This window comes from Sceloporus undulatus, chromosome 3 (genome assembly GCF_019175285.1).
Source record: "Sceloporus undulatus isolate JIND9_A2432 ecotype Alabama chromosome 3, SceUnd_v1.1, whole genome shotgun sequence".
Classification (NCBI taxonomy): Eukaryota; Metazoa; Chordata; class Lepidosauria; order Squamata; family Phrynosomatidae; genus Sceloporus; species Sceloporus undulatus.
In genome coordinates this window covers 94698186-94722150 of record NC_056524.1, presented here as the reverse complement: position 1 = coordinate 94722150, position 23965 = coordinate 94698186, and positions in this window count along the sequence as shown.

Here is a 23965-nt window from a genome sequence, read left to right as displayed (position 1 = left end):
AGAAGAGTCTCTAGAATGACACACATGCAAAGGGAACTTGTTCACTTTTGAGACTAGTTGTGCAAAAGAAAATATAGCATAAGTTTTTTCTAGACTTGCTCTACTTCCTTTGATGCAAATACTACATGGTAGGCCACTAGCCTTTTAAAAAAAATTGTTAACAATTATACCTAGATTTTCACAACACAAAATAAAAGAAGCAGTAGAATTTTTGGGATCTTTCCCTCAATTATGTTTACAGATGTGGGAGACCGAATTCATTATGGAAGCTTTATCGTCTTCCAGGGCCAATCTGAGCCCTGGATAACACTGAGGAAAGGGACATATCTCATCCCCTGCCTTTTCTCATGCATAGATAGGCCTGGAGCTCCTTGCCACTCTTGACACATAAAAGGGGACACAACCAGCCACCAGTGGAGTCCTCTGCTGGTGTTGCTTGCCATTCACCATGTTGATCAAAGTAGTGAGCACAAAATAAAGAACAAACTGCTGCTCTAAGTGCCAATCCAATGTTCCTTGGCATTTTATCTCTAGATGATGAGTGGCCTTTGGAGAAACTTAGCCAGAGGAGTTTCTTTCCTGCCCAATAGCTGACTTATAACCTGGCTTCCCCAACCACTTGCTATCACAGTAGTAGGCAACCAGAGAAAAGGATTGCTTTATTTTATCCACTGCTCCCCTGACTAAAGAAATTATGGGAAGAAGAAAGCCACTTCAGGACTAAGCTGGTGGCTGGAACATTGCCCCTCCTCTTTTATAATTATTTTTTTATTAAAGTAAAATATCTCATCCAATAAAACTAATAAACATAGCAGATTATATACACATAACAAATAGAACACCAAAACATTTTAATAGAAATAACCAAGCAAATTAAATAGACAATGTAACATAGAATAACTTTAACAACTCTTTTTTCTTATTGTTAATTTTTCAATAATTATTACTTCCATATTTTTCTCTAATCATTCATATCTCAACTTTCAATATAAATCTTATTTATCTATCTTTTATCTATATAATATATTTCACTTCAAGCCAATTGTAAAATTTCACCCCATTCATTCTTTAAATGTTATTAAAGGGTTCCTTTTATTTTTAAAATCATTCAATTATGTTGAAACATTGGTCTCTTTGACATCTTTGTAAGGTGGCTTAGTTTGCTTGAGTCCTTCTCAGGCCAGAGGTGCTGGCCTAGTGGACAAGATTCAGATGGTGAGCCACAAACTGTATGGATTGAAGCAGAATAAATACTGGGGAGGAGGAAATATATATAAGTACAAAGAACACATTCAAAGCAGTTAATCTCTCCCTTTCACTTTAGTCATACAGAAGGACAGATGTAGCTACCTGAGAAGGGCATACCAGAGACAACAAAATAGAGGCCCTTACTGCAAAGGAATGATTACCATATTCTCTCTTTACTGTGACTGAACTTTGCAGCAGTATTTCAAACCCAGTTGCAGTGCTGAGTGTGAACAAAATTTCTAACTGTGTCATCCTTGGAGTAATGTGATTCAAAGGTCTTACTGTAAGAGCAACTTTCTTTCATGTTCTATTAGATTTACAGCCTGTTGGACTAGCTGGTGTTTTCTAATGTGATTTGAAGGTTGCTAATAGGATAAGATTTGTATGTTCTATGACCATTAGGAATACTAATGCAAAACCTTAGTGATATGGCATGATGGGAAATGGATATCAAACAGTATCAATGCAATGCTCCTATATTGTACTTGCACACTTCATTTGCAGAGAGATATGGAACGCAGAACCAAAAGACAGCTTGATATTTGGTCCTTATTCTGGAGTCCATTGCCTTTTATCTTAAATTTGAAAAGTAAAGCTGGCAGAACAGTCAGATTCATATGCACTTCCAACTCAGAATGAATTCACTGTAACCCAACAAACTACACAGTAGGACTGCAGTGCATGAAAAAATTAATAAGGCCATGTAGAAGAATTAGCCGAATACAACTGTAAATACACTGGAATTAACAAGGAATATAACTGAACTGTCAAAGCCTTATTGTTTTGATGTGGATAGTTATGCTACTATCAGTCTCCACCAGGGTTCTCTGTAAAACAGCAAGTGAGGCCAGAGGTGCAAGGAAGCGGAGTTGTAGTGGTCTATTGGGATTCCATTTCCCTTACCAGGTGCCTTGTCCTACAGTGTGTTTACCTAAAGATGGGTGGCTGGGCCAGAATAGGGATTCTGCTAGTGTACTGCCCACACTGTTGCACAACATTCTCCCTGCCTTAGTCTCTGCAGTGGCACTGGAGTCCTCTTGGCTTGTTGTCCTAGGGGACTTTTAACATCCATGCAGAGATTGCTCTATCAGGAGCAGCTCAGGACTTCATGTCTGCCATGACAACCATGGGGCTGTCCCAAGTAATATCAGTAACCACTCATGCTGCAGGACACGCTGTGGACCTGATCTTCTGTTCCAGGTAGGATGACAATGATCTGGAAGTAGAGGAACTGTCTGTAGAATCATGGATTTTTTTACTTGTAAGCTGAATATGGCCTAAAATATGGAAGCATGAAATACCTTACTGGAATCATATCTTCTTGAATTATAATCTGGAATAAAGATGTTATATCATTACTGAAGAAGACATTAGAGTCAAAATGGCCACATTAACTCCGGAGGTAGCCATCTTGCTACCAGAAATAGTAATGCTACTTACATTAATGCTACCATTGCTTCAATTACTTGTTATATGCTACCACCCTGATTGTCTACATTTTTGAAATACCAACCCAGCAAAATCTTCGTAAGGTGATTTATTGTGGTACACCGGGACACTGCCATTATTGCCATGCTGTTTATTGAACTTGTATAATTGGAATGTTCATCCTATATTATCACTCATGGAATAAACAGAAGAATTTGTTTTTGCAGCATCTTATATCCTTGCAAGGTGTTTTCCGGTTTGACTTTTCAATTTTAACTTTTGTTCTCATATAGTAATTGTATTATCAATTTATGTTGATTTAAAATCAATTAATAAGACATATATATTATATATGTTATAGCATTGCTGAATTTATTTATAGTGGCACTTAGTGATTTATAGCACACCTACCAGTTTTTTTGTTCTCCTATTTTGGACTATATATAGGCCTGCCAGCTTTATGGTCAGCCATTTTGTTCAAACCTTCAGTGCAACTGACCCATACCCCCTTGGTGTTTTCATGCACTTATGAAGTTCTCCATGTTTAGTTGTTTTTGGGAGCTAGGAATGAATTTTTCCATGTTATTTTAGCATTTTTAAAATGCATTTCCTGGGGTTTTGCATGGTTTATAGATGGCATTTGAGACTCTATCCTTGTCAGATTGGTTTATATGCACTTGTTCCCTGGCACTCTAGAGAAGTGGACTGCTCTGTCCCAGCTGGTGGGTATGGAGGGAAAGGGGATGAATACTGAGCACTGTACATATTTGGGAAGGGAAAGTCCTGAGGGGCTGGAACAGCTGACTGAGAAAGGCTAACCTCCAGGTTTGGGCATCTGTAGATTTGGCATGCCACTGTTGATTGTTCTGATTCCTCCTCAGATAGCAAATCTTAACAAGCATCAATTGATACTTACCAGTCCTTCTTCGTGTCCTTCTTCAACAAATATTGCAATATACTCTCCACCCCTTCCTTCCATTTGTCTAATAGTTTTTTATGTCAGTTTACTGTATAATAAAGTTGTGGCCATCCACATTTACCCATATTCTTGGTATCTAGCCTATCTTCCTCAATCCAGTATACATCAACTTTCTTTTAAGACCTGTTCCTTGTTGCACTTCTGTTTCCACAAAATGAAGAAACAACTCATACAAACCTGAGCAGAGGGCTTTCCAAACTAAATCCATTATAAACTTATTTTTATTGGTTGTGGAAACTATGGATTTACTCTCATTTTGCAGTCATGGCAACGATTGGGTGGACTTCTTTTTAATGAAGTTTCCATCAGACAGTGCAATATTAGAAAGACAATGGGCATAGTAAGGATCAGGCCATGGCAACTGCCATCTTCCAGCCTGGAGGGAGTGAAGGGAACTGGGAATTAGGAAGGGGCTAATTTTGAATTTTTATTGTATTCTGTATTTTTATTGCTGTAACTCACCTGGATTCCTTCTGATTGGGTGGGCTATTAATAAATAAATATATTATTATTATTATTATTATTATTATTATTGTTGTTGTTGTTGTAATGGGAATAATCACATCAGTCAAAAATAAGCTTGAAGACAGTTGGTAATGAAAAACACCATGCAATTGGGGTAATCTATTTGTATCCTCTGTTAAGAGGACAGTGACATGCTTCCCATGAAAAACATACTATCTGATTTGGCCTTTGTGAAATCTGAACATCCCAATTTCTAGGAGGTGAATAGGATAATTCAATCGACTAATAATAATAATTATTATTATTATTATTATTTATTTATTTATAGACCGCCTTTCCCAAAGGATTGAGGCAGGTAACAATCATAAAATATCACAATAACATTGATTAAACATAAATCCGTAACCCCCAATTAAAAACTACAGAACTTCATAAAATACAGTCAAATTGCGAAAGTCAATCTAAAATTAATCCTCATTCTTAATGAGACAATGGGACAACCCATTTATCAATCTGGAAATACCCACCAGGACAGATCCGTCTTAACAGCCTTCTTGAAGGCATCAAGAGTTGTAATGTGACAGATCTCCTTTGGCAGGCCATTCCATGGTTTAGGAGTGGCCGATGAAAAGGTCCTCTAGATAACTGCAACAAGCCTGTGCTTCTTTGGCTATAATAAGTTGCTCCCAGAGGAAGAGTGTGTGGGTTGGATTGTATGGAAGAAGATGCTCCTGCAAGTAAGCTGGACCTAAACCATGTAGGGCTTTAAAGATTATCACCAACACCTTGTACTGTGCCTGGAAACTACTTCACAGCCAGTGTAAAGATTTTAAAACTGGTGTTATGTGGTCACCTCTAGATTTTCTGGTGACCAACCTGGCTGCCATATTTTGAATTAATTGGAATTTCTGAGTTAGGTACAAAGGTAGCCCCATGTAGAGCACATTACAGAAGTCCAATTGAGAGATTACCAGCGCATGTATGATTGTGTCTAGATCTCCCGGCTCCAGGTTGGGTCATAGTTGGTATATCAGCTGAAGCTGATAACAAGTGTTCCTGGCCATCGCGTCTATCTGAGCTGATAACTGGAGCTACGAATCCAGGAGCACTCCCAAACTACGAACACAGTCCTTTAGGGAAAGTGTGACCCCATCCAGGACTCATGAGCATAGCTCCATACCTGGATTTGGGGTCCCCACAGCAAGTACCTCCATCTTATCTAGATTCAGTGTTAATCTGTTTTTCCTCATCCAGTCCATTAACTCCTTAAGACAATCATTCAGAAAGATGCTATCCTTAGTCACTGCAGCAGTCTGAGGCATGGAGAAATATATTTGGGTGACATCAGCGTACTGATAACACCCCGCCCTATGTCTCCAGATGATCTCACCCAGTGGCTTCATGTAAATGTTAAATAGCATTGGGGACAGAATCACGCCTTAAGGGACACCCAATTTAAGCTCCCTCTTGGCCGAACAACTGTCCCCAAGCATCACCATCTGAAATCTGCCTGAGAGATAGGACTGGAACCACTGCAATGCAGTACCCCTGATTCCCAACTTCCCCTAACCATTACAGCAAAAGAAGTATTGACATTTTCTCAAGAACTTGTATTTAATTCATTTACCAATTTATTGATAGTTTCACAGGTTATATGGCAGCAGATTAGTTTATGCTTGCATGAATTCATTTATATATTTTGATCTGCTGACAAGTATAAACAATATTGCTGTTGGGCAAATTAGCCTGCCTGTTACACTGAAAAAGGTTAGAAAGGGAAAGAGAATGACAAACTGTATTAAATTGTACTGAGAATTTAAGATGATTGTTTGTTGAAATTGCTTTTCTTTTATGGCAGCTGGAAGTTGAAGAATTCCTTCCCCTGACTATAAAGTCAAAGTGATAGTGTTCAGTTCTTCTTCTGTTTTTGAATAGGGAGAAAGGAAAGGAAAGAATAAATAAATAGGAATAGTTTTTAGCTCCTAAACATAAGATATATGAGCTTTTTGTAAACCCCATAAGTCCTGACCATCTGCCTGAAATAGGCAATGACATTTTTGAACAATTGCAATGCTTACAACCTCTTGACCACAGTGTTATGCAGTGTTACATGGCTACAACTAGGGACTTCATCACACCAGCAAAAAAGACGGGAGCATAGTGGGATGCTCCTGTCAATATAGTGTGATAATGCCATAATTATCACAGGACATCATGTGACGTCATGATTATCCTGCAATTATCCCATGAATAAAGAGGCATTCTAGTGCCTCTTTTTATTCATGGGATTTTCCATAAATAAAAAGTGGCCATTGAAGTCCTCTTTATTCATGGGATAATTGCAGTGTAATCGTGATGTCGCGTGATAATCATGGTGTTATTGTGAGATATTGTCGGGAACATTCCACTATGTTCCCATTTTTTTGCTGGTGTGTTAAAGTCCTAGGTCAGTCATGCCTCTAGTGACAACTCAGGAAATGCTTCTGGGAGGAATGAGACAATTCATGCCATCACATATATAACATTTTAGCTGCATATAGAAAGCAAGAGGTGAAAGCACACTCACACCCCATGTGAATGCATTATCAAAATGTAGCAAAAATAAGAACTAATATCTTAGTACCACTTTCTCATGTCTCAGTTTCTTAAAAAGAAATCCTACATTCTTCCATCACGCTTATGAAGCTGAAAAGCCAGCGTTCTCCGAAGATGGCTCTGGTGGTCATGGGGCCAGCATGACTGCACTTAATGCTCTTACCTTCTCACTGAAGTGATACCTATTTATCTACTTGCATTTACATGCTTTTGAACTGCTAGGTGAGCAGAAGCTGGGAGTAGTGATAGCAGCTCACACCATCATGCAGCACTGGGGTTTTGAATTGCCAACCTTCCAACCTTATGATCGTCAGAACTGGCGTCTTAACCACTAAGCCACCCACATCATAGCTTTTTTACTCACACACCTAGTTAACAACTGTCCTTGTAGCAGATGAAACTCTGTGGATCCATTTTGCACTAAAGGAATATAATTCTACTGTAGGGACTTTATCACACCATAAGGCATCACAATTACATTAGTCTAGGAAATGCAAACATACCATGTTGGGGACAGCTGTTCCAAATTGCCATGGTGCTGCTTCTGTCTTGGCCTCTGCCTTCCTCACACCAGTCTCCATAGCTCCACCTCCCTGCCCTTTCCACTTCCCAGCATGCCTCTTGGTCTGTATTTATTTCATTTTAGTACAATTGTGTGATCATGGCAATCCATTGAGGGGGGGAAAAGAAATAGGAAAAAAATTGCCCGCTTGGGGATAGCGAGGGGGTTGGGGATAGGAACATAATCATGCCCACTTGTACCACTTTACTGCCTGAATATTGAAGTGCTTCAGGAGGAACTTATCTGAAGTGCATTAACAGTGCAAAGACAGCATAAAAGTCCACCAGTGAGAAGCAGTGCACTGCTCATGCAACAGATGGACTACAGACCATCTGATAAGGTACAGCCTCAGACACTACTACCCTGTTCTAATTCCAGTTTTCAAGCTTTGTGTCATAAGGTCCTGTGTTTCTTCTTGTTAGAAAGTTGACCAAGCACTTCTTCTTCCTTAAATACATTTTTGAAAAGTGGATGTGGGGATGAGGAATAGACCAGTGGGAGGAGGATTGTATCATGCTTTTTGATCTTCTTTCATTTGATAGAGGGAAACAGATGACATTTTTGGTTGTCAGAAACAACCATTTGCCAGCATAATCTACAAGTATGGATTGATCCATCTGAGCAATTGTGGTTTAGTGGTTTGATTGTAGACTCCACACCTGACTATGGAAACTCACTGGGTGACTTGGGTGAGTTACACACTCTAAGCCCCAGAAAACCTTGTGACAGGTTTGCCTTAGGGTCACCATAAGTCAAAAATGACTTGAAGGTACACAATAAAAAATGGATCAGTCTGCTTTTAATATTGTTTTTTCTGTTTTGCATGCCTTCATTCATTAGTCTTTTCCACCATGATTCTATATTAACTTGCAGAATATGTTTACAAATGCACATTTAACCAAGCACACACTTTTGAACATTTCCGTTTCCTTAAAATATATGTTTTACATACAGCTTACCCCAAAATACATATTTTAACACTTATGTTAAAACCACAAGCTGTGTTACAAAATTCAGATAAATCTGCTTTACTTACAATGTAGGCTCTGAATTATTTTATTTTTTTAAGAACCCCAATATGCATGTATGCTAACAGCTCAGTTCTATGATCCTGCCATTTTTAAATAGCTACTTCAGGGTTTGATTCATTATTCTCCTTCCTCCCCTATAAATTTTCATTCCAGTCATCACCATCCCAGCAAAAACAATATTGAACCCAGAGAAACCAACAGTAGTTGTTTTTTTTCCTCCCCTTCTTCTCTCTAACCTAATATATCATCATTGGTGCAATAAATAAGCAGTTTGTCATCCTATATTAAAAATGAATGACTTTTACAAATGATAGAATATGAAGTGTATATGTGTTTTCTAGAAAAATAGTGAAAGAGATGTGTCTGCAATTTTTACCCCTGCAAAAGCAGACTGCCCCAACGTAATGTCATCAACATGATTTGATTATTGTTTTTAATTTAATTGTTTGTGATTTTAATTGTTAGAACTGTTTAATCCTTTTTGGGGGGGGAGATTGTATATATTGCTGTATCATTTTAATGCTGTATGCCTCTTTGATTGTTTTAACAAAAAGAGGAATATAAATAACAGTTTTATTTTATTATTTATGGATACAAAGGCTGTGCAAATCAGCATTATTTGCCAGCCTCGGAGCAGAGTGAGGGCATGGCGTAGGCAGGACACATGCCCCAACACTGCCCTGATGCTGCTGTCATGCTGTGTATCTGACCACACAGCAGGCAGCATCATGCCACTCCTTTGGCACTGCATCCAGATGACACAGTGCCAAAAGGAGCACTGGAAAGTGCCGCCATGGTGGCAAAGATGCCTTTTCCCTGGCACAAAAAGGATGGCATTTTGCAGCTCCTTTTAGCGTTGGGGAAAGGCCAGATAGAGGCTATGGCATGCAGTTGCTGTGGCCCCAATTCAGCACTGAAAGGGGCAGCAGCACAATTAGCCCCACAATTTTATTAAAAGTCCTTGTCAATCATATCTAGATAATACACAGACATGAGCTACACAACAATATTTTTTGGAATTATTTTTATTAAAACGGTCATAGATATACAGAGAAATACACTCTGGTTTTCTCTATCTAAGAAACATACCAAGGCGGGATACATACCGCCATTTAGTACGTATACAATGCGTACTAGGGTTAGGAAGGGGCGGTGCTTCCGCACCCCCCTAACCCTAGTACGTATTGTATACGTACAAGATGGCGGCGCCCCTTCTACAGGGGCGCCGCCATCTTTACGTACTGGACGCACAGCGTCCAGACGTGTCGCGCCGCTTGTGATGTAGCGAGCGCGCCCCTGGCGCCTCGCTACGTCGCAAACGCGACTTTAAAAGAAGCTCCATTTTGTAGCTTCTTTTTCGGTCCGCGCGGGAGTCGGGCCGTGTGAAGGCTCCGGCTCCCCTGCGGACCTACTGGCGGTGGCGGCAGACCACCGCAAAGCGGCGGTCTGTACCCCGCCCAAGAAAATAACACCTAACTAAGAAAGAATCTAAAACTAAAAACAAAAAAACAACACAAAACAGGCTATGGTTCTTCTACATTTCTTCTCTAAAAGTCAATATGAGGCTTAGAATCATCTTAAAATCATATTGTCCTTCTATAGTTAAGAGTCTTTACCCAAGACTTAATAAAATTATAAAGGCCTGTTACAGACGGCCAAAATAATGCTGCTTCTGGTCTCTTTGGAGGTATGCTATTTAAATGACGCATGGGTCCTAAGAGTCCAGAGGTCGTGCCAAAGCCACACTCCATTCCTAAGCACTGGAGTGCAGCTTTGGTGCAGCTTCCGGATTCTTAGGATGCATGCATCATTTAAACAGCATACCTCCAAAGAGTCCCGAAGAAGCTTTATTTTGGCAGTCTGTAACAGGCCAAAATCTTTTTTTAAAAATCCTCTGCAATTCCATTTCAATTTTGGACAGAATATTTTACCTGTATCAAGGGGCTAGGCAGGTACACCTGCTTTTTTGCAGTTTAATAGAAGGGAAATTGATCATTTCTCCAGTATTCATATGTTCACATTGTGACAAAGTAAACTTACCAACTAAAACAAGTAACACAAGTGCATGAAACAACAATTGCTTTATTGACACATATTTAACTAACTTTTGTTTTGAATATCTGTTTAATAAAGTTTTGATATTATTTCAGTAAAAGCTTGTCTCCAGTTTGAATATGTATCCACGCTACCAATATAAAGCCTTTTGAAACAAATATTTTTAAAAGGGGCTGTAGTAATTTGGTGGCAGCAATGGGGTAAAAGGCCCAGGGTGTTGTCATCCAAAAAATATAGTTACCAGAGAAGTGTGTGTTACATACATGTACATATAAGTTGATTATTATATAAGTTGATACATTATATAAGCCGATACTTCAGAAGCCAATGTGGCATACTGCTTTGTGTGTTGGCCTATGACTTGGAAGACCAAGATTCAATTCGTAGTTCGGCCATGAAACCCACTGGGTGACTTTGGCCAAGTCACCTCTCAGCCTCAAGGGAAGACATGAAGAAAACCTCATAAGCTCACCTTAAAGTTTTCATAAACTGAAGGCAGACAGCAGCAACAAAAACCTAGAATTTCAAATTGTTCCTTTTTAAAAAAATACATACAGCTGGCTATATTCAGACATTTGTACTTACAGAAAAGCAAAGGCAGTGTTATGGGAAATTATGGGCTTGTCCTTTGGGTATCCATGCTTCAGTGAAAGCTATTTTTCCACAACCTTCAAAAACTATAGTAATCTAATATTTATTTCATCTATCCCATGGTCCTACATTCATCCCTAAGGCAGAAGGCCAGTAGGATTTGAAGCCTCAGGCACAGCATTACTGCAGAGACCGAATATGCTTTTGATGGTTGACAGTTTGCCATTTAGGACATTCCCGTCAGGATGTAAGTCTTTTGGAGTGCTAACATGGTGCTGAATAAATCACAGAGGGCTACCCTGTATTTATAAGCAATGTTACAGTTCCTGGCCATACATTCCTTTGGTAGATGGCTTGATGGTGTGTGTTTCATCAGTGAGAGTAAATGAGAAGTGTTTTTCTCCTGTTAACAGGAGTTTTTCTCTAGTATTTGAAGAGAAATGTATCACAGCTTGGAGAATATGGCAACCCTTAAAATGCAGGGAAGTGATAACAGAGACAACAAGCACAATGTTTGGATGCAGTTTTTGAACAGAGCACTCATGAGAATACATAAAAAAATTAATGTGATGTTTTTACATAAAAGCAGCACCTAAAATATGGAATGATACATGAAAAGCTGCCTCAGAACTCTCACGTTTGCTGCCATTATAGAACCGTAGGCATCCTTCTTGCAACCACTTCAGTGTTTTTGTTTAACCTTCTGTGAAACTTAACAAACCTCACAGTAGCCAAGAACATTGTATCTACCAAAACAAAAAACAAAAAACCCCAACAACCCCACCACAACAACAACCTGCAGCCTCTTGTCAAAATTCAGTAAATTGAAACTTTTGTAATAACCACTCATCATAAATGGAAAAAGTCTCTTTCGCTGAATGGCTTCCTACATCTCTTATTACCAAGAGAGATTCTGAGTGGAATGGCTTCATCCTGAGAGGATTCAATGTGTCCTTGTATGCTTTGCTTAACAATTTAAGTGCAGGTCACAGAAACTCAGTATCCATTATATTAAGTGAAGGAGTCATCCCTGTTCTGACAAAGGAATCAGATGGAAAGACCACACTGAAGGTACATATTGAGTGCAGTAGTTTTTCTCAAATGAGAACATTGCTATATCATAAGGCATTTGCATTTCCTGAAAAGAAAGTTGTTCCAAGCTTTAAAGAAAGAGAGTGTGTGCATGCGAGAGAGAGAGAGAGCTGAAGGCAGTTGCTTTTCATCTCCAATATGAAGTAGCTCTTTACAAAAACAGTCAGTATATTTCTAGCCTCCAAAAGTCACCTAGCTTGAATTGGTTATTAAAGGAATGCTGCTGAGCTGTGTAAACAGATTCATCAGACCTGCTGCAGCGTGTGTGTGCAGGTGTCAGCAAGTATTAGAGATAACGTGCCAAAACAAGACTTTCTGGCAGAGAGGAAGGTGCCATAAATATACTTGAAAAATATTTTTTTTATTTTTCTTTCTTACTTTTTTAAAGAAGCAGCAGCAATAACAACATTTCAATTCTTCCCTCAAACTACTGACGAATTCCAGCTCTTGGGAGCTTGTGTGACACATCCATCATTTACAAATGGCAAAACAGCACCTTTTTCAGAAATTGAAAACATTTGTGAAAAGAGATAATGGACTTAAGCTGTTACTTTAAGAATTGGTAACACACTAATGTTAGCCACAATTTGAGAGCCCAGAAATGCATTGGTAACACATTGGGAATAGGATTTTTCTAATTAATTTTCGATTTCTAAGGAAAACCTTAAGAAATAGAAAAATGGCCCAAAATTACATTTATAAATAACATTTCCATATAACCAGCAGATATTGCTTCTTATATCTGACCACCCCTCATAACACTTTAGCTTTAACATTAAAATGCAAAGGGAAGGACATTGTTATGTCCTTAGTGTCACAAAAAAAGTGATATGTTGCAGATTCTGGCTTGAATCATAATGTTTGTTTCAACTAGAAAAGACTTATTGGATCAATGAGATTTAGCCACATGTTGACTCACTCAGTCTACTGTATTTGGAATTAGTGAAGAGAACTAAGGCCAAAGCCACAACTGGTAATGTGTTACTTCTGAGATCTATGGATACAGATACTACTTTGGACACAAGCCCGGAAAGAGTCTCCTGCCCCATGTCTCAGTGCTTACTACCATGGTTTATTATACTGCTTTCATTTCACTGTGGTTTGTGCATGAAATTGTGTTAATAAATGACTTTTGCCTTTTACCACTGCTGTATTCTGGGGCCCAGAGGTATAGGTTATCAACAAAGATGTCCCAAATGGAAACCATACCTATCTTCAGGCACACTGAAATGGCTGCCTCAGGTGACAGATGTGATAAGGAGGTTGCAGCAGCAACAGTCCCCTGACTTTTCACCTCTCCTGGATGACAAAGCTTTATTATTTACTGTAAGGTGCTATCGGTCCGATATTGGAGAAAAGTTAGGCTACTAAATCAAACCTCAGTTTAGTCATTTTGGCTTCTTATGAGAGTTCAGGATTGATTTGCTGTACAACCCGTTTATTTGTATTTTTTGCAGTCCCATAGTATCCGTGTAACTCTTCTCCAGCACCACATTTCAAAGGAGTTCAGGGGTTTGTTTTTTAATTCCTTTCAAACTTTCTTCAGTGATTAAAGTATCACTTCCCTATGAACCCATCATCATGTTATAGGAAACCTAACATCTCTTGCCCCATTTTCCCATATATGTAAGGGGATAAAAGGTCTGATGTGCATCCCTGTTAGGTCTTTGTAAAGCTTACAGAAAACATATTTGTAAAGTCATTTGAAAGCTCTGAAGATACTATCTGAAAGCCAAGCTGTTTCAGTTCTCTGATTCTAAGACTGCTCCCCTACCCCCTACCTAAATGGAAAAAAGAGTTTATCTTGTTGCTGTTTGACTTCCCTAATTGACCTTTAAGTGATGGGAAAACAGTTGCTATAAAACATTTCTTTAAGTCCCATGCTTCTTTTCAAATCAATAAATCTGAGGCTTGATTTATTTGTTATATTGCAGGTAGAATTAACTTGAATTTCCACTTAGGAATGTACAAAATAGTCAATTTGTGTGGTTGTTGTTGTTGTCTTTTAATTCTCCAGTTTAAATACACACGGTAAAATAAAATAAAATATAGTTTCTGTTTTACATAATTAACAGAATTTGTGTTTTATGTTTGCCATTTTATGTTAGGGACACCATTTTTTCTATGTTATTGTATATAATGGAGCTTGAGCATCCACAGAGTTTGGTATTCACAGGGGATCCTAAAAGCAAACCCCAGCAGATACCAAGGGCAACTGTATAACCAGAAGCAAGAACATTGTCATTATTACATAGTCTTTTCCCCACACACATTCAAAACTCTAATTCAATTTTGACCTTGTGAAACACAGACCCACCACAATGCAAGCTAATACATGGATCCATGCAAACCCCTACTGTGGGACTATTGCCACACCTAGGAATGGCAGGTATTATATGTAATTTTTGATATGGACTGATGAGTTGAAGATTATAAAAGCTGCTTGAGGATCATGCAGTGAGTAGTGGTGATCTACCCCTGCTTTCCTCTCTGATGGCTTAATCCTTCCAACATCCCAAGAAATAGGTTGTTTGACTCACTGACAAACTTAATGGGAAAAGACTGCTTATCACATTCACCTCAATACCCTACCTACAGGAGCCACCCAGCATAGTTTGACTCTATGCCACTGACAATGAGCCACTGGCTACCCACAGAAATGTAAGCTCCCTTTGCAAAGGAACAAAATCCCCTATGCGCGCGCACACGCACGCACGCACACACACACACACACACACACACACCTATAAGTGAGGACCCAGTTAATATTTACTAAACAGTAGTTTCAAACATTGCTGTTTGATTATTATCTCAGTGTAATCTCTGAAAGTCTCCTGCAATGGAATATCTTGGCAAAAAGTACAATCTGTTTCTTTTCATATATGTTTTTATTAGACAAAATTTTGCCTAAAATCTTTTAATTTCAATTATAAAAATGATGATATATAACACATAATATAGCACCTAATGAAAACATAAAAGGAAAACAACCAAGGGAGGAAAAAAAAGGCAAATAACTTGGAACAGAACTGAACACTTGAAATCAGAGATTGTTCAGTGCTAGTGAACATAATTGCTGCTTTTCAGTGCCAAGAATCAGAATCAATTCTTTCAAAATCTAGTTTGTGAGTTCTGTGGGTAATGAATAGATATGTCCTTCCATGTGAAGAGATTGAAAGACCACCAATAATTTTTAAAAAAATCTGTTTGTATCTGTCCATTTCATTGTAAATAGTGTATGTCAATTTCTCTAACAATGGGAGGTTCTCACATGGTCCATCGATCTTCAAATACAGTATTCTTGTTGTTGTTGTTTAAAATCTTGCCATTTGATATTTCCAGTCTGGCTACTCCAAACAAAGTAGTACTATTAGATTTCTCTATACAAGCATCTCACTGGGACCCTCAAATACAGAGTTACAACAGTCTCAGAAAAATTAACCATTTGGCTCATGTCTGACCTGAGATAGGATATACTTCATAACCAGCAGCATTGGGTAATAGAAGCACATGAAGAATGAAAATATCTGAGATTTGTCTGGTTGTTTTGGGACTCAATAAGATTTTTTCCACTTTTACCTGTTCCCCACCACCTCCTCATACTGTGTTTGCAGGACTTGGACAATTGGCTTTGGGTATCATTAATTAGGCTTTAAACTGAGGAGGGGGGGGGACATAAATTTTCAAGAGAATTATTTGGAATTTTTATGGTATAGAGTAGGTCAAAATTTACAATCATATAAGCCATTATATTCCCTATTAACCTGTATGGATGTGAGAACTGGACAGTTAAGAAATAAGGGGGAAAAATCAATTCATTTGAGATGTGGTGCTGAAGAAGAGTGCTAAAGATTCTGTGGATAGCTAAAAAGACAAGGGTCTTACAAGAGATCAAACCAGAGATCTCCCTGGAAGCCAAAATGAAAATACTGAGGCTGATGTACTTCAGAAACATAACGAGAAGTCATGACTCCTTGGAAAAAACAATAATACAGTCAGCCTTTCTTATAAATGGATTTTTTTATACATGGATTCAAGCATCCACAATTTGAAAATGTTCCAAGAAAGTATAAATTTCAAATATCAAACCTTGATTTTCCATTTTTTATAAGGGACACCATTTTGCTATGTCGTTATATTTAATGGGACTTGAGCATACATGGATTTTGTTATCCACGGGGGGATCTTGGAACCAAACCCCAGCATATAACAACGGTCCACTGTACTAGGAAAGGTGGAGGGAAGTAGAAAGAGAAGGAGGCTGAATGCTAGATGGATGGATTCTGTTAAGGAGGTCACAGATATGAGTTGGGAGGAACTAAGCAGAGCAGTGGAAGGCAGGGAGTCTTTGAGATGTCTCATCCACAGGATTTCCATGGGTCAAGATTGACTTGAGGTTGGTTAACAACAACAACAACAACAAAGGTCTCAATAGTGTCTTTTTGTGTGGTTCTTAGGCCTGGGAGCTTGGGGAAGGAGGGTACTCTTGACGTTAACCTGGAATCTGGGCTCTCACTTCTAGAGCTCTGAGGTTTGGATGGAAGCCTTCTGGGTTATCCTCCAGTTATGGCTGGTTGTGAAGCAAACCAAATATTTGGATTGCCCTTGAGGCTCAGGTGCCTCACCCAAGGGAAGGCAGAGGAGGTTTTCATGGGATTGACACTTGGCCTCAGCTGGACCTGTATCAAGTTGCTTTTCCCTCTTGCTTCATTTCCAGGCAAACACAGCTTAAATAGGTGGCTCTTGTTTAACCCGTATATTTTATGTCTGGTCTCATTATTTCCATGGTAGGATTTCAAAACACTCTGCATTCTCTGCAGAATCATAGGAAAGTTTTCTTTGTGAATCTTATTTAATCTAGATCTTAAATATAGTGCCATGTGTTATTACTTCTGAAATTAACTTATTTGTAAGAAAATACCTAGTATACCTTCAAGTATACAGCTTGAAGGAATCACTTACTCTGAGTATTTTCAAATATAATCTTTTCATATTTTTTTCTATTGTCCTGGAAGGCTATAGGGTCATCTTGAAGCTTCTGCCTATATTTCCATTCTCCTTTGAGTCTTTAGAAACTTCATTTGTTTTCTGCATTGGCAAATAACAGATGGCCATCTTGTTAGTTTTGGCTTCTCTTTTCCAGATTGCTATTAGTTTCAGGATGCATCTGTCACATCTAGAAATGGGGGTGACAGAAAGGGACCTTGGGACTTTGAATCTTTCACAAGATTCCACATCTCTGTTGTGATTTGAACACCACCATTTGGGGGGAGGGGGGTATGAGACCATATATTCATTTTCAAAGCTTCAGGTGACATCTTGATAATAAATTAAAATGATATTAAAAATAAATGATTTCTGATCTTTAGGTCTCCAGCTGAAAGTAATAAAAAGTGTGTGGTGCAGCTGTCTTAATAAACTTCAAACAACCACCATATGTGCAGGTGTCAACACATAAATATCATGAACATTAATAATGCCTTGAACAAGAGCAAAACAACCAAAATAAACAAAGTTATTTTAATTCCATATTTTCTTCTAGAACAGATATTATTTCTGGTTTTGCTTTCTATTTCTTTTCTTCTTACTTTGTTAAATCCTTAATTTTATAAAATGCCGGAATATGAAACTTGTTTGAAACACATTTCATAAACGTCATAATGATGACGTATACTATGACTGTTAATTTGAAATAGCAGGTTATTAGACTGGCATTTTGTGGAGGGGGAAAGAGTTACAAGGTCACTTTATGTCTTCATGATGTGGGTAACTAGATAGATGATTTTGTATTTCACAAGCTGAATAATTAGTATTTATAAGCATATGTAACTACCAACTACCAACTATAGCCATGCTAAATTTTCTACCTTTGGAGTGGAACAGACAGGCAGGAAAAATCAGCTTGGTCCTGCTTTTTTCAAAAGCAGGTCAAATCTCCATTGCCACATGGGCCATTGCCAAGGGAGGCTGAATATGCATGGGCTGATCACATGGCGTGATGTCCAGCAATGCTGCTGGGTAATATTTTTTGTTGCCTCCCCACCATACATGTACACCATTGCACAAGCACACTTCCTGCAACTCCCAAGTACCTCCCAGGTTCACCCAGATGCCATTTCATTGGGTGGTTGCCCCTTTGAACTGGCACACAATCACATATGTGATGCTTCACCCATACAGGACAATGGAGTATCAATGTGCGAGTGATATATTGACAAAGCACAATCAAGAAGAGCCCCTCTTATATGCTCCCATCACCCTTCTTCATCCCATATACCTTGTTGGACTGTCTGGTTTCTGTATATTGTAATTATATCTATTGGAATTGTCATACTTTCATTTCTTTGCTTTGCTTCAGTCCTGTAATTGCATCAGGGTGTTTATATGTAGCAGTGAAGATGCACATTTTCCAGGCTGTTGGGAAATCCCAGCTTTTTGTGGCTTTTTTTTTTTTTTTGGCTCCAGTTTTTACCTTTGGAGTACAACTTCAGTTTGGTTTCTAGCCACTTACAAGGCATGCATCATCTAAATGCCCCGCCTTCAAAGTGGCTGGAAACAACTTTATTTAGTCTGTCTGTTTCACCCATTTGACTCATAATATATATACATGAATGATAATCATTCATAGTTACTCAAAAGTTTGACTCCCCTTCCTTTCTGTTGAGACATTTTGGAGACACATTACTTTAGTATTCTTAGACTGATCAATCTTCAATCATCATATTGGTGGCCCAGTACAAAGCTGTAACACATATCACAATTCCTAAGTTCATGATTCTCATAAATCATGAAAGAAAAATGTCTTCTTTTATCTTGAAATTATATTTTCTGCATTTTTGAAATTACACTTTCCAACACACTTTTCTTCCATTGCTCAGCCCTCTCCATTATTGTTTCTTTTACAAACATGGAACTTTACTGCATTGGCCCTGGAACGGGCCTGTAGCATTCCAAAACTGAATGTTTTGTGGACGCTTGGTGGTGGGGAATGGATTTTACCGCACAGTGAGAATGCTGCTGCTGCCGCCAAGCATCTCCATCCTGTTCCAGATGTGTTCCCTGGGGGGTGATTTCCAGGAACACTTCTCAAGTGTTCCCGAAAATTGCCCTGTCTGGGACACATCTGGAACAGGATGGGGACACTTGGCAGTGGTAGCAGCATTCCCGTTGTGCGGTAAAATGCGTTCCCCACCGCCAAGCATCCCCAGAACATTCTGTTTTGGAATGCTACAGGCCCATTCTAGGGCCAGTGCAGTAAAGTTCATGGTTTATGAAGACTGCTTTCTTTTTAAAACCTTTACTTGGTTGCTAGTAGCATGCCATTGTTTGCTAATCCTGACAATGTTTGCATTTCTTTTCTTTTTACTTTTATATTATGTGGGACTAACATGGCTTCAGACATTTGTAAATAGAACACTTTAAAGGTTTAATTTTTTCCTTTCCATTTCCATTGTAAAATTACAAACATTCCTCAAAGACAAGTTATGTTGAAAGTTCACACACAATATATGAAATATTTGGTAGATTTTGATTTCTTTAGCTCCTTTTGCTTAACCACCTTACATTTCTGGCTACCCAATTCATATTTATAGCCAAAAAATGGTAATATGCTACGTGTGCATTAATTGCCTACAATACAACATAATTTCGGTTATGAATAGATATAGGATGGGGGACACCTGGCTGAATGAAACTACATGTGAAAGGGATCTGGGAGTCCAAGTAGACCACAAATTGAACATGAGTCATCTGTGCGATGCGGTAGCTAATAAGACCTATTCGATTTTAGGCTGCATCAATAAAAGTATAGTGTCTAGATCAAGTGAAGTAATAGTGCCACTGTGTTCTGATTTGGTCAGGCCCCACATGGAATATTGTGTCCAGTTCTGGGCATCACAATTTAAAAAGGACATTGAGAAACTGGAGTGTGTCCAAAGGAGGGTGACCAAAATGGTGAAGGTCTTGAAACCATGCCCTATCAGGAATGCCTTAGGGAGCTGGGGATGTTTAGCCTGGAGAAGAGAAGATTAAGGGGTGATATGATAGCCCTGTTTAAATACTTGAAGGGATGTCATATTGAGGAGAGAGCAAGCTTGTTTTCTGCTGCTCCAGAGATTAGGACCCAGAGCAATGGATGCAAGCTGCAGGAAAAGAGATTCCACTTCAACATTAGGAGGAACTTCCTGACAGTAAGGGCTGTTCAACAGTGGAACACACTCCCTCAGAGTGTAGTGGAGTCTCCTTCCTTAGAGGTCTTTAAGCAGAATCTGGATGGCCATCTGTCAGGGATGCTTTGATTGAGATTCCTGCATGGCAGGGGGTTGAGCTGGATGGCCCTTGCGGTCTCTTCCAACTCTATGATTCTGTGATTCAATGGCCTGTTACAGACAACCAAAATAAAGCTGCTTCGAGTCACAGTGGAGGTATGGTATTTCGATGATGCATGTGTCCTAAGAGTCCAGAAGTCGCACCAAAGCCACACTCCAGCCTGGAGCGTGGCTTTGGTGTGGCTTCTGTACTCTTAGGACGCATGCATCATTGAAACACCATACCTCCACTGTGACTCGAAGCAGCTTTATTTTGGCTGTCTGTAACAGGCCTATGATTCTACGCTTACAGCTTTTAAAAAGGCTCTTAAGACAGATCTCTTCTGGCAGGCCTTCCCAACCTAGTTCCTCTCCCTGAGCATCAATACGAACACGAATATGACTTGATTGTGACCCATGTCTCTCTGTCTGCCCAATTTTCCCTAATCTTTTAATCCTATTGTATATACTGTTTTAAATTGTGATTTATTGTATTGTATTTTATCTTATTGTATTGTATTAAATTGTGATTTATGGTATTTAATTATTGTAGCTTTAGAATTGGGATGGAGAGTTGAGAAAGGGATTAAATTTGAATTTTTAGTGTATTTTTGATGTATTTTCTGTGATTGGGTGGGCTATAAATAAATTACCATTATTATTAATATTATTATTATTATCCAACAATGACAATTAAAAACAACAACTGAGAAACATTCCTTTTTGTCACACTGAGACATTATATATAATACAAGATATTTTTGTTCTTTAAATTTAATCCAGGTTTAAGGAAATTCATGTATTCCAGGATAATATGAAAAAGAATCATTTTATATGAGAAGGAGGTGAAAAAACCTAGTCCCCTCCCTAAGAGAATTTAACTAAAACTCTTCTTGGCTTCTCTTGACAGTTTCCTCTATGTGAAGTGCAAAACAAGGTTAAGGTTAATAGAGACACTCTAAGGAGGAGGGAAGAAATGAAGAAGAGCAATTTGAGTTCAAAGTCCTGTTCCTCCACACATTTCTTTGCAATACTGTCCCTATTTGTGACGCTCTTTTTATATCTCAAACATCAAGCTCCGTTTTCTCCATTAGCAAGTTCTAGGACATTGGGATTCTAATGCCTATAAAGTTCATTATGTACTGGGAAAGTGACTGTCTGAAGTAAAAATATTGTCGCTACAGAACATTTCTGAGATTTTCAAGTGCCCTTGCTGAGTTCCATCCTCATTAAACTACCCAGTGTGTGTTCTCAGCTGGACAGCATCTTTATAACTTCCAAGTACGTCAAGTGGAGCCCAGGCAGGATATGCTGCCGACACAAGGTAGGAAGAAATGAAGACTGCTTGTTACAAAGAAACAAACCCAAAAGAACTCCTCATAACAGTCACTGTAATAACAGCCTTGAGGTTGATTTGTGTGTGATTTTTCCCCCGATATAGATAAAATCTATACAAGTTTGGTTCATATCACTACTGATAATACACACAGAGTGATTTCTGGGAGTGTAGAAAGCTATTGGCAAGTTAGCCACCCTGCCCACTCAATTGTATGGAGCAAGCACAAATTCAGTGACTTTGTGCCACTGCCACTATACAGCTGCTACAATTTGGTACCTTTTCAGAAGCTTAATAAGGTGGCAGAGCTTTTATTTAAATCACAGTGGCCATGGCTAAGTGCTTTAACATGATTATAAAATTATAATCATGAACAAAACATATTGTGCATTAAACTTAAATTTCTATGTACTTGCTTTAATACTTACATTACAGTCGGCTCTTCTTATACACAGATTTTTTATACACGGATTCAAGCAGATTTTTTTATACACGGTTTGAAAATGTTCAAAAAAAGTATAAATTTCAAATATGAAACCTTGTTTTCCCATTTTTTATAAGGGACTCCATTTTGCTATGCCATTATATTTAATGGAACGTGAGCATCCATGGATTTTGTTATTCACAGGGGATCTTGGAACCAAACCCCAGCGTACAACAAGGGTCCACTGTACTTTAGCTGATGTTGTTGTGTGCCTTCAAGATATTTCTGATTTATGGCGACCATAAGGCAAACTTATCATTGGTTGTTCTTGGCAAGATTTGTCCCTAGGTGGTTTGCAATTGCCTTCCTCTGAGGCTGAGAGCATGTGACTCGCTCAAGGTCACCCAGTGGGTTTCAAGGCTGAGCAGGGAACTGAATCCTGATCTCCAGAGTCATAGTCCAGTGCTGGATTATTTATGCAGTGTGTTTTGAACCATAGATGTACCAGAAGGAACTTTAATGTTAACATTCTATATATATACTTTTTTAAAAAAAGAGTTCAGAATATCCCATCTATTGTTAGAAGCTAGTCTCCCATTTGAGAAATATTAAAGGCCAGAATTCATTCCCACACACACATCACAGGATTTTTATGTGCATTTAGAACAGGTAAGGGAATAATGCAGTCCAACAACATTGGGAGGGCTCTGTACTCTGTACACCTGCCTCAGAACATCACTGATGATCAATCTTCTCTACATGTTCCCAATTAAGCTTTCTCAGTGGCTATTACCAGACTTTGGAAATCCCTAAGGAAGGCTAAATTGGTCAGCTCCTTTCTGTCCTTTTTTTTTTTTTTTTAAACTAATACACTTTTATTCAGGAGGATTTTTGGCAACTGGCCATTTTCTTAGAAAGGATCTTTTTTTTCACCATACAGTTTTCAAAATTAGAAGCAAAAGAAAAAGGTGACAACTATCTTGCAACTGTTCAACAACTTATGTGCATGGACAAAGAGACCTACTATAATAATCAATGCAGAGAAACAGAAGATGACAACAAAAGGGAAGGAGACTTCTTCCACAGGATTCAAGAAATCAAAGAGAAATTTAAACCAAGAATGGAGCTGCTCTACAACCAGCAGGAGAACACACTGTATGATCAAGAATACATAAAATAGCCAGAATATATAAGACAGGTAAACACAATTGCTGGAAATGTCACAATGAATCTGGAACTTTTTGCCACCTATGGTGGACTTGTGATAGAGCCAAAACATTCTGGAAACAAATACTGTTAGACATAAATAACATCTTGGAGATTAAGTTGAAGTTAAAACCTGAACTGGCTATTTAAAATGTATGAAATGATGGAGCTAGATTTACTATCAACTAAATTGAAAGATGAAAATAAGATGAAATGGAAAAAAGATTGGGAAAAAGTTATGATTTATATGGGAAAAAATGTTGGAAAGTGGCAAATATGAGAATGAATGCTGATTAAGGAATCAAATGGAATGCACTTTTGACTATACAGAATAGGTATGTAAATCTCTAATGACTTTAAAAATATAATGATCTACTAGATTAAAATTTCTCTTTTTTCTTTTCTTCTCTTCTCTTCCACTTAAAGGAACCAGGGGAAAAAGAAAAGGGGGTTATAAAGTACAATGTCTGGGTTGACATATAAATTATAAGGGAAACTCTCCATATACTAGAGTTTCTTAAGATTATATTTCAATTTAATTGTTATTATTAAGTATGGGAGTTGAGAAGACATTTTCTTTTGATATAATAGTGTCACAAAATATAAACATTGATGAAAGATGATACTACTAATTTAAGTAATTGATA